At 43.0% G+C, this 12,518-nt stretch overlaps 1 pseudogene; it reads right to left on the bottom strand.

Annotated features, from left to right (window-relative positions):
• Positions 1–5,848: 5,848 nt before the first annotated feature.
• Positions 5,849–6,397, bottom strand: LOC130868330 (mortality factor 4-like protein 2; annotated as a pseudogene).
• Between the last annotated feature and the right edge of the window lie 6,121 nt (positions 6,398–12,518).

The following is a 12,518-nucleotide window of genomic DNA, read 5'->3' as shown; positions in this document are numbered from 1 at the left end:
GGGGCTATATAAGCCACAACCATGATGCTAATAAACGGAGGCTTTGACAAGAACTTTGCTTGGCCTCTTTCCTGTCTCCCGCCCATGTCTTTCAGGTAGCACCTCTCTGGGACCCTGGAATAACTGACCAGCCAGGCAGGTTACAATCCCTAGACTAACTGACCCGCCAAGGTGGTCTACATTCCCTCATTTAAAAAGGATGCCAAATATTTGGTCATCAAACTCACAGGTCTGGAAAGGTATACAGAGTACTCAAGTGTCAGCTGACAGTTGGAAATTTGCTTACTGCTGTCAGTATGTAGTAATCTAAAAATTTGTCCATTGACAAAAGGAATAAAAAGGTGTCTTTAGTCTTCCATATTATTACAGGTTATAATGTCAATTAATTATTACAGATTTGCTATGACTGACTGTTTTCACCTTTCATATGTTAGTTGAGCATGTAGAAAGAAATGTACACATTTTTAAAGGTTCTGTTAATAGGACTAATTTTGGAAGCCTTTGTAAAATGAATCATTTACTCTGATAAGGTAAACATTATCTCTGGGAGTATACTTCTTAAATTAAAATTGAAAATCATTTATCTTTGGCAAATATAACTTAAAAGTAAATTGTCTCTTAGAATATTGGTATAACAATTTCACTTTAACAAAAATATATATCAGCATGTTTTCAAATACTAAATATGGTCATTTAAGGAAATAGGCCTGATTTCTTAATTTTTTAATTTTAAAATAAAAAGTTTTTTACTCAATGAAAAGCAGCTGATATTGCTACTATTTGAATCAAATATACAAAGTTTACCATCTGTGGAAGCAAGGAATACCACTTAGACACTTTTCTGTTCAGATTCACACTTCAGATGCTGAATTTAGAGGGATACCTTGCTCAGCCTAGATATAGTCAGGTGTGGGGGGGAGCACATTGGTCCTTCCTCTAAGCAATGTGCCTTACCCTTTCTGGGGAGTAGATGGGGTCAGGTAGGGGAAAGGTAGAGGGAAGGGAAGGAAGGGAGGGGGTGAGAACTGGAATTGGTATGTAAAATAAAAAGATAGATTTCTTTAAATAAAATAAAAGTAGAAAAATTCCATAGGCGAAAACAATGATATCAATATATATGCATTTCAGAACCACAAAAGGCAGGTAGAACCTGACAATGCTCTAGGAACAGGTGACACCACCTAGGAAGGGCCAGGAACAGGTGACACCACCTAGGAAGGGCCAGCATCTAAGGAAATACCTGACATTTCACACCATTAGATAGAGTTACTAAACGTCTTTGAACCTTGGTCTTCACCCACACCAAAACCTGTTTGTCTGGTAAGGGTGGTGTCTTCTATCTTTTTTAAATTCCTATCTGGTCTGTTAGAAGAGGTAATTGTGGGAGATTGACTTTATGTAAATTTGACTATTGGAACAAAGGGTAAATGTTATCACTCTAAGGCCTCATGGAAGGTCATTCCATTGCCCCCACACAGAAGAAGTTACACTGCTGAGGTATTTTGGGAATGAATCCCATTTTGAAGGGAGAAAAGCCATGATTTCACAAGATTTTTACAGAACTGGCAGTGATTTATCCAAAAGAGAAGTGTTCCCTCAGCTCTGCTGAACAGGTTCTCCATGTGGATTTGCACATACACACTTCCCATGGATTAGTCTAACAGATCTGTCAGCTGTACATTTACTGTATCATGCTTGTGGGCTCACCACACTTACCCATCCTCCTTTCCCTCCTCTTCCTTTTTCCTTCTCCCTCTCCTTATCCCTTCTCTTTCTTTTCCCCTCTCCCTTCCTCCCCCCTCTTCCTCCTATCCCCACACAATTTCTTCTTTCTCCTTCATTCCATTTTCCTCCTCCCCTCTTTTTCCCCTCCTCCTTTTCCTTCTCTTTTCTTTCCATCTCCCTTGCTTTCTTGTCCTCTCTTCCTCCTCAGCCTCACTCCTTATTGCCTTCCTTCCTTTTCCCCTTCTTTTTTTTATCCTCTCCTGCAGGGCTGTTCTTAAGTTAAGCCTAAAAGCTGCATTTTCTCTTCCTGATATCCGTAAGAGTTTGTTTTCTCCCCACTTGCCCAGGTGCCTGCAGACCCCAAGTGATTTGGCTTCCTGTGGACATGCCCCAAAGTGCCCCAATGCAAGTAACATCTGATAAGCTCATATGTCTCCAAGGCTACAGGGACTGGTTGTTATGAATTTTGCTGGGGGTCCCGAGCAGCTTACTGGTCCCAGCCATGTGTCACTGGGCTGGTCCCGCAGACAATGAGTCCCCGGAAAGTGCAAGTTCCCGGAGAAGGTGCAAGTTCCCAGCAGCCAGTGGAGTGAGCAGGTAGCGGGTGGGAGGCACATGGACAGACACATCATACAGAATAGAATTGGATATTTATTAGCTGAATTATGGATGGGAAGGAAAAAGGGGAGAAGGGGGAGAGAGAGAGAAGAGGACAGAGAGAGAAAGAAATAAAGCAGGAGCAGGAAAAGGAACAGAGAGAGTCAAGATGGTGAGGGAGGGAGGAGCTACAGGGAGTGGGCGTGGCTTGTCTCTTAAAGAGATGAACAATCATAACACAGGTCACTGCTTATCTGACCACTGAAACAGCCCAGGCTGGACTTCCGATGATGGTTCCTTCCTGTGGGCCCTCTTACCTCTGAGTACACAAATGAAGCACCCTCAATGTTATTGCGCAAAACTGATGACATTCTACCACATAGACCCAAGAATCCATTCTTCCTAGAGTAAAAATGTCAATTGCCTCTCTAGATAAGCAAGCTTTCCACTGACACAGCCTCCAGGTTGTCATTCTTCCCCGTGCACATTGTACAAATGGCCGATCAGGATCCACCTTTGGTCCTGTCCATGTTCTGTCTGTTTCCCTCCCAACCATGCCTGCACAAAGCTAGCCTTTGAACCCAGCACTCTCCCTTCTCCCCATCCTCCTCTTCCTCACCCTCTCCTCCCTTCTCTCTTCCTCCTTCTCTAACTCCTACTAACCTTTCTACTACTCCTCTTCTTCCTCTTCATTCTCTTTCTTTTCTCTGCCTTGCCCTTTTTCCTTATCCTCTTCCTCCTATTGTTTCCTCCCCACTTTCTCTCTCCATCCTCTTTCCCCTACTCCTTTTACCTTCTCCCCCTTTCTTTTGCTACCATGTCTTCTGTGTTTTCTTTTTCTTCATCCTCTATGACTTCTCTTTTTCCTCCTCTCCTACTGTCCCTCCTTCTTCTGTTCTTCCCTCATGTTATCTTCCTTTCCCCTTTCCCTTCTTCTCCTTTCTTATTCCATTTTTCTACTCCTCCCTTTCCTCCTTTCCTTCTCCTCTCTGCCTTGTCTCTTCTTATGTTCCACCTTCTGTTATTTTCCTCTTCTACCACCCTTTCCTTTCTTCTTTCTCCTTCTTCCCTTACTTTTCTTCCTCATCCCTTCCCTCACCCCTTCCTTTCTATATTCTTCCTTTCCCTGTCTCTTCCTTCTCTCCCCTCCTCTCTTATTTTCTTCCTTCTCTTTTCCCCTCCTCTCTTTTCCTCTTCCTCCTTCTTCTCCCTCACCTCATCTTCCTCTCTCCTTAACCTCCTTCTCCTCTTCCTCCTCTTTCTCCATCCTTCTTTTTCCTTCACCTATTCTTCCTTTCTCCTTCTCCTCCTTCCTCTTCTTCTCTTCCCTCTCCTTTACTCTTTTCTTCTTTCTCCTCCCTCACTTCTCCTCCTCTCTTCCTCCTCCCTCAACTTCCCTTCTACCTCTCCTCCCTCCTCTCTCTCTACACTTTCTCCTCCTCTTCTCAACCCCTTTATTCCTTATTCTTCTCCTTTCCCTCTTCATTCTCTCTTTAGGCTCTTCTTTTCTTGCTACCCCTCGTGCCCCCCTCCTCCTCTTTTCTTTCATTTCCTTTTCTTAATTACCCTTCTCCCTCTCCTCCCACTCTTTTCTTCTTCCTCCCTTTTCTTCTCCCCCTCCTACTTTTCTTCCTCCTTCTCCTCTCTATCTTGTCTTTCTCCCCCCTCCTCCTTCTCCTCCTCTTCTTCCTCCTCTAACTCCTCGCCTTTTCTTCCTTCTCCTCTTCTTCTTTCAACATATTTCTCTCCTACCTTCACTACCACCCCTCCTCACCTCCCCCTCTCTAGACCCCCTTTCATTTACACCAATCCTTCTTTTTCATTCTCCTCAGTCCTTCATATTATTCTTCCTCTTTCTTTCACTTTTGAAACCAAGGAGTAAACCCAGGCCCTCCTTAGTTATATCTCCAATCCTTTTATTTTTCCTTTTTAATTTATTTATTTATAAATATTTCCACCTCCTCCCCTCCTCCCATTTACCTCCCCCTCCCTCTCCAGTCTGAAGAGAAGTCAGGGTCCCCTGCCCTGTGGGAAGTCAAAGGTGCTCCCCCCTCCATCCTGGTCTAGGAAGGTGTGCATACAAACAAAATAGGCTCCCAAAAAGCCAGTACATGTAGTAGAATCAAAACCCTGTACCATTATCATTGGCTTCTCATTCAGCCCTCATTGTCAGCCACATTCAGTCCAGTTTGATCCCCTGCTCATTAAGTCCCAGTCCTGCTGGCCTTGGTAAGCTCCCATTAGATCAGTCCCACTGTCTCCATGGGTGGACGCACTCCTCACAGTCCTAACTTCCTTGCTCATGTTCTCCCTCCTTATGCTCTTCATCTGGACATTGGGAGCTCAGTCTAGTGCTCCAATATGGGTCTCTGTTTCTATCTCCATCCATAACCAGATGAAGGTTCTATGGTGATATGCAAGATATTCATCAGTGTGGCTATGGGATAAGGCCAGTTCGGGCACCCTTTCCTCTGCTGCCCAAGGAACAAGCTGGGGACATCTCCTTGGACACCCAGGAACCCCGCTAGAGCCAAGTCTCTTGCCAACCCTAAAATTGCTCCCTTAATAATGATATCTTCTTCCCTGCTCCCATATCCACCCTTCCTTCATCTCAACCATCCCATTCCCCAAGCTCTCCTGAATCCTCCCCTTCTCTTCCCTCTCCCCATCTCCCCTTCTCCCCAACCCATCCCCACCCCCCTGATCCCAAATTTTGCCCAGCAATCTTGTCTACTTCCAATATCCAGGAGAATAAATATATGTTTTTCTTTGGGTTAACCTCTTATTTAGCTTCTTTAGGATCATGAATTATAGGTTCAATGTCCTTTGTTTATGGCTAGAATCCACTTATGAGTGAGTACATCCCATATTCATCGTTTTGGGTCTGGGTTATCTCACTCAGTAAAGTGTTTTCTATGTCCATACATTTGCATGCAAAATTTAAGATGTCATTGTTTTTTGCCACTGAGTAGAACTTAAAAGTGTACCATACCTTCTTTATCCATTCTTCTATTGAGGGGCACATAGGTTGTCTCCAGGTTCTGGCTATTATAAATAGTGCTGTTATGAACATATTTGAACAAATGCTTTTGTAGTATGATTGGGCATCTCTTGGGTATATTCCCAAAAGTGGAATTGCTGGATCCTGAGGTAGGTTGACTCCCAGTTTCCTGAGAAACTGCCACACTGATTTCCAAAGTGGTAAATTATGTGTATGCATATGTCTGGAGCATATCCATTATGTTGAACTTCCAGCACTAGGAATGAGTGTGGGTTATCATGTAATATGAAAACTTAATAGAAACTCATAGTGCATAAGAATAGAAACACCAACATTCATGCAATGTTTTCAAATAAACAACACAAATTCTTTTAGTGAACAGTTGTTTGGTTTGTTGTTGATATACTGATAAAGCATTTAATATTTTTATTTCTGTTCACAATAAGCAAACTGAAATATTAAGTCTTGTTATACTTTGACAATTTTCAAGAACAACTACAATAAAAAGAGCAAACACAGAAATGTTTACTGATCCAGGTCATAACAGGGAGTGGTCAGCTGACCCTCACAGGGCTTGGCAGTCAGTTTTTAATTGCTGGCACTAAATAGAGAAGTAGAATTCTCAGATAGGTATTTAGGGAAATCGTGAAGATACCTAGACACTCACAAAGACTATGCCTACTAAGGAGGGAATGGGTCAATACAGTCCCAATTTGAGTAAATAATCATAGAAGGTGTGGAGCCTCATAAACCTGAGAAATTGGAATATGAGGATAAGCCAGGTGGATTTCAGCAAACTGGAGCTTTTCATACTGGCAGAGCAGCTGGGTGCCCAGCATCCTGTTGAAATACTCTCTTATTCAATACACAAGTTCATCAACAGAATATTCCCTATTATCAGGCTTTCCCTGTGATTTCACAAAAGTGACGTACTCCACAAGAATAGTATCTACATTCTTCTCAGCAGGGAGTTGGAATAACTGCTTATGCTTGTTTATCAGTTCCCAGTCCTCAACAAGACAATGGCTTAAGTTCTTCAGGCAACTTCAATTCAACTCCCATTCTCACCTTCCCTGCCTGCCCAGATCGACCAGTGGTGACAGTCCCAGCCACATTCTGGTGAGGAATCTGTGGTGCTGTGCTGGTACCACTGACAACTCTGTTTTCTCAAATATTCTGCATGTTCTTTGGCACTGGCATGTTAGGCGCAGATCCTGAAGAAGATAGTTTATCCACAGGAAAGCTTTTTTCCATGGAGTGATGACCTTTCGCCACAGGGTACCTGCTCTCTACTTTGGTACCTTTCTCAGCAGTGTAGCTGCTTTGGGAAGACTGACCTTTCTCCTCAGAATGAATTTTCTCAAAACAGATGACTTTCTTTCCCATCTGACCTTTCTCAGCAGAGAGTTCTCTCTCTGCAGGGCATGTTTTCTCAACAAAGTGACCTCTCTCCCCAGCATGCATTTTCTCTGCAGAGCCCTAGGAAGATAGGCTTTTCTCTGCAGGACAACTTGTTTGGGGAGGGAAGCTTCCCAGGGAAGATAGATGTTTCTCTGTATGTTTGCTTTTCTTTGGAGGCCTCTGTCTCCCAGTGGGGTCATCTTTCCCTGCAGAGGGTTCTTTCTGTACATAGTTACCCCTTTCCTTTGATCGACCCTCCCCTGGAAGGCAGATTTTTTTCGAGCCTGACCTCTTCGTGTGGGGCAATCTTTTGCTGCAAAGGATCCTCTGTCTGCATAGTTAGCCCTGTCAACTGAATGACCCTTTTTTCCTGGAAAGGGTCCTCTCTCTGCAGGGATAACCTTGTCCGATGAATGATTCTCTTTGGCCCAGTAGGTTTTGATGGGCTGACCACTCCCTGCAGGGCGATCTTCACCTGCAAAGGGTCTTCCTACTGCCGGGCTATCCCTTTCATCTAAACGACCCTCCTCTACAGGGCAGCTTTTCTTCTGAGGGTGACCCCTCCCTGCATGGCGATCTTCAGCTGCAGAATGTCCTCTAGCAGCCACGTTACCCCAATCGAATGAGTATCCCTCCTCTACAGGATAACATTTTCTGGGGTGACGCCTCCTTGTGAGGCAATCTTTTCCAGGAGAGGGTTCTTTATTTACAGAGTTACCCTTTTCGGATGAATGACGCTCATCAGCACATTGGCTATTAATGGGGTGAACACTCCCTGAAGGATGATCTTCACCTACAAAGGGTCTTCTTGCTGCCGAGCTAGCCCTGTCAACTGACAGACCCTCCTCTGCAGGGCAGCTGTTCTTCTGAGGGTGACCTCTCCCTGTGGGGTGATCTTTTCCAGGTGAGGGTCCCCTCTTTACAGAGTTATCTTTCTTTGATGAATGACTCTCCTCTGTAGGGCAGCTTTTGATGAGCTGACCTCTCCCTGCAGGGTGATCTTTACCTGCAGAGGGTCCTCTTGCAACCACGTTACCCCACTCGATTGAGTAACCCTCCTCTGCAGGATAACTTTTTCTGAGGTGAAGCCTTCTTGTGCAGCGATCTTTCCCAGGAGAGGGTCCTCTTTTTACATAGTTACCCTTCTCAGATGAATAACACTTGTCAGCAGGGTGGCTATTAATGGGGTGATCACTCCCTGTAGGACAATCTTCACCTACAAAGGGTCCTCTTGCTGCTGAGTTAGCCCTGTCAATCGACAGACCCTCCTCTGCAGGGCTGCTTTTTTTCTGAGGCTTACCTCTTTCTGTGGGGTGATCTATTCCAGGAGAGGGTCCTCTCTTTGCAGAGTTATCCTTTTTAGATGAATGACTCTCCTCTGCAAGACAGCTTTTGATTACTTGACCTCTCCCTGCAGGGCGATCTTCCAGTACAGGGGATCCTCTCTCCTCAGAGTTACCCCACTCAAATGAGTAACCCTCTTCTACAGGATAACTTTTTCTGAGGTGAAGCCTTGTTGTGCAGCGATCTTTACCAGGAGATGGTTCTCTTTTTGCATACTTACCCTTGTGAGATAAATGGTGCTCCTTTGCGGGGCTGGTTTTGATGGGACTACCTCTCTCAGCAGGGCACTCTTCACCTGCAGAGCGTCCTCTTGCTATGGATTTATCCCATTCCACTGAGCGACTCTCAGCAAGGTGGCATTTCATGTGTTGACTTCTCCCTGCAGGGCGATTTTCATGTGCAGAGTGTCCTCTCTTCTCGGAGCTACCCCACTCAAATGAGTAACCTGTTTTTTCAAGGTACGTTTTTCTGAGGCGAAGCCTCCTTGTGCAGTGATCTTTCCCAGAAGATGGCCCTCTCTTTATAGAGTTATCCTTCTCAGATGAGGGACTCTCCTTTGCAGGGAGGCTTTTGATAGAGCGACCACTACCTGCAGGGCAATCTTCACGTGCAGAGGGTTCTCTCTCCTCAGAGTTACCCCACTCAAATGAGTAGTCTTCGTGTGCAGGGTACCTTTTTTTGAAGCGATGCCTCCCTGGGTTGTGATCTTTTCCAGGAGAGGGTCCTCTCTTTGCAAAGTTACCATTTTTAGATAAATGACTCTCCTCTGCAGGGCAGCTTTTGAAGAGGCGACCTCTCACTGCAGTGCTAGTCTTCTCTGGTGAGCGACCTTTCCCTGCCAGGTGACTTTTTTTAGCCGGCCGAACTCTCCCTACGGGGTGACATTTCTTCTCTGTGGAGAGTCCTCTCTTCACAGAATGGTGTCTCTCTAGCTGGTGATTGCTCTCTGCAGAAATAAATTTCTTGACCCAGGGATCTTTCTCTTCAGGGTGATGGTTCTCAGTAGAGCGAACTCTCCCATCAAAGTAACCTTTCTCAGTAGATGCGCTCTTCTTAGTAGAAAGTCCTTTCTTTGCAGGTTGACATTTTAGGCTAGGGCGGCCTCTCTCAGCCAATCCACATTCCTCTGTAGAGTGACGATTTTCCGTAACACAGCTTTTCTTGATAAGGTGACCTCTCTGTGTAGGAAGATCTTTCTCAAGAGAGAGATGCTTCTCAGATGAATGGCTTTTCTCAGAAAAGTGATGCTTCTTACCAGAGAGGTGCCTATCAGAGGGGGACTTTCCAGCAGAGGAAAATTTCCCTATAGTATGACGTATTTCAATAGAATGATGTTTCCTGGCAGAGGAACTCTTCTCTGTAGCACGATGTTTCTCAGCTAACAAAAGCTTCTCAGCCAAGGTGCTCTTAAATGTACTGCAGTGCTTCTCAGCAGAAGGACTTTTACCTACAATGTGATACTTCTCGGTGGAGGGATTTTTCTCTGTTCTTCGGGTTTTCCCATGGGAGCGACCTCTTTCCACCGAGCGACTTTTTGTGGCAGGGCAACCCTGTGGTCTTCCTGGAAGAGTTGGTTGACGATTCCTCGGCTTGGCTGACTTTTGTTCTGAGGGGCGATTTCTCACCTTTCTGACTTCCCTGTAGCTTGGTGTCTGCTTCCCGAAGTCATCTCCTTCCCCAAAATGTTGGTCACGAACATGAGGTCCTTTCTTTCTGGAACTCATTTAAGTAATACTAACGAATTCCCAGGTTTTCTAGTATTATCTGGGAAAATGGACTGGGCACACATCCTAGAAGTCTGTTGTCTGAATTAGTTCTACAACCAGGATCAAATCTCCCGATTGTTTACCAAATTTAGCTCTTTTTTAAGGACGGTAGAGGAGCGGCACTCTGCTTGTCTAACCGCCAGCAGAAACTGAGGTTTCTCTGGAAACTATCTGTACACAAACGTCATCTTGGGGGCGGACTTACACCCTTCAGCCAATCGGTAGTCATATGTAAATTATACTATATACCATAGCCAAATGATTGGACCACCACTCTGATGTCATAGTGGTGTATTGTGGGGCGGGAGAGGGGGCATGGAAGGAGTCTTCCCTTACTTTTTTTTAAAGACCAGGTTGTCCTTAAGAACGCAAAGATCCCCAAACTTCTGCCTCTCCAGTGCTGGCATTAAAGGCCTGCATGCCCTGCTCATCTTTCTTGATTAATGTGACTTCCTTCCTCTGACTCTTTTTATGCCTAAATCTCTTGGTCCCTTCTCTTCAATCCTGTGTGCAAGGGTGTGGAGAATCTCTAAACTTAAAGACCCTGCAGCCCAGAGGGAGAAAAAAAAAAAAACGGTATCATCTCCAGCCTATCGCCACTGAGGAAGAATAGGTCTCTTTACATTCTCCCTTTTTACATTGCCTCCAGATTTGGTACACTTCTGAACATGGCAACGAGTTCATTTCCATTCACCCTGAGAATGTAAGGATGATAAATTAATCTATTAAACTGTGTATCTCAAAAAAATAAACAGACTGAAAGTTAAAAAAACTGGGAAAATATACAAGATATAAATTGCAAGCCTAAGAAAGCTAGAGTGGCAACATAAGTATCTGACAAAATACACTTTAAAACAAAAACATTACATGATAAAGAATGTTTTCTATTGATGAAAGGGTTGCTTGTAATAGGAATTTGATCACAATCACGAACATGATCATCTAAGAACAGATAAAGTATATGAAGCAAAACCTCACAGAGCTATACTAGATAATTCTAAATATTAATTGGAGATTTCAGTAACTACTTTCAGTAGTGGTTAGGACACTAGAAAGTTGTTAACTGTGAGATAAAAGACTTGAACAACACTAAGAAGCAAATAGTCCTAGAAATATGTCTACATACAATCCACCCAACAGTAGCAGAACAGACATTCCTCTCAGGTGAATGTAGAACGTTTTCCATGTTAGATCATACACTGGTAAGAAGAAAAAGCAAAGAAAAGTGTAGAATTAAGTACACACTTTAATCACAATGGAATGAAGTTAGAAGTCGATAGCAAGGAAATATATGAAAATAAAAATCTGTCTAAACTAAATAGTATAACAATGTGTAAAAGAAGAAATTAAAAAGGGAAATTAGAATATATATTGAAAACACCATAAATGGTGGTGAGGGCCTACAATCCCAACCACTTGAACTGCTGAGGCAGGAGAATTGAAAGTTCAACTACAGAGAAAATATGTTGGAAATAACAAATGCAAATGAAAACAAAATATATGAATATCTATAAGAAATTACTAAATTAGTCCTTAGGGAAAATTTTAAACTATGAGTGCCTGCTTATGAACCAAAAAAATGGGGCTGGAGAGATGGTGCAGCAGTTACAAGCCCTTGCTGTTCTTGCAAATGACCCAGTTTGGGTCCTGCAAGCCACATTCAGGAGTCACAACCATCTGCAACTCTAGCTTCAAGGGATGTGATCCCTTCTGGGCTCTTCAAGCACCCATATACACACACTCACACATACAAAGGCACACAAACACACACACACAAACACATACACACACACATCTTTTAACCTGACCTTTTGACTCAAGGTACTGGGATAAAGGAATAAATAAACTTAAAACAAGTAAAAAGTGTAAAATAATGGATATTTGAATGGAAATTAATAAAATATAGAATAGCAAAACAGTATACAAAATCGATTTATCCCATACCCATAATGGTGGGAAACATGGTTAAAGTGACCACAACTTAGGCATTACCCACTGAGCCCTCTGCTTGTCATTGTATCTGCCATTTACTAGACTAAGGAGGCAATGCCAGGCTTCCAAGATGGTTTGTTTTAAAACTGAGTCATAAAAAACTGGTATTTATAAAAGTATATCATAAAAGGATCAGAAAAAATGAGAGTCCCCTATCTCTCTGTGAGCTATATTTATGATTTAAGTTTCCTTTGATACGAAAGGTTCTTAATTCAAGAATTTTATTTTTTAAGTTCAAACTTATCATGTAAAAAATTATAAAATCCAAATGCTATGGTAAAGTTACTAATTTATTATAAACTGTTACAGATAATTAAGATACACAATTTATTGGTCAGTCATGCTTACTACAGATGTAATTCATTACAGGGACAAGCTTGAAGAGAGAGAACAGTTTTTATTTCCCATCACACTGTGCTCTGTATCTGTTGTCAATATTAAGTCTAAAGACAGTAAAGCAAAACAAGTTAAAGTAAACTTAATGTTTGTTTAATGTAAAATGATAAGAAAAATCCTGTATATAAAAACTGATTATAAAAGACTGAATACTTAAATAAAATGGGTTAAATTTCAATACACTTGCATTGCAGCAAACCTATTTGCTCAAGCAGTTCCCTTAGATGGAGCACAAATTCCCTTGGATGGAGCACCATCCCATCACAGTAAGTTGCATGCTAGCCTCATTTCAGGAC

The sequence above is a fragment of the Chionomys nivalis genome, chromosome X (assembly GCF_950005125.1).
Source record: "Chionomys nivalis chromosome X, mChiNiv1.1, whole genome shotgun sequence".
NCBI lineage: Eukaryota > Metazoa > Chordata > Mammalia > Rodentia > Cricetidae > Chionomys > Chionomys nivalis.
The sequence above is the reverse complement of the archived record's forward strand: the minus strand, read 5'-3'. Positions and strand labels throughout refer to the sequence as shown.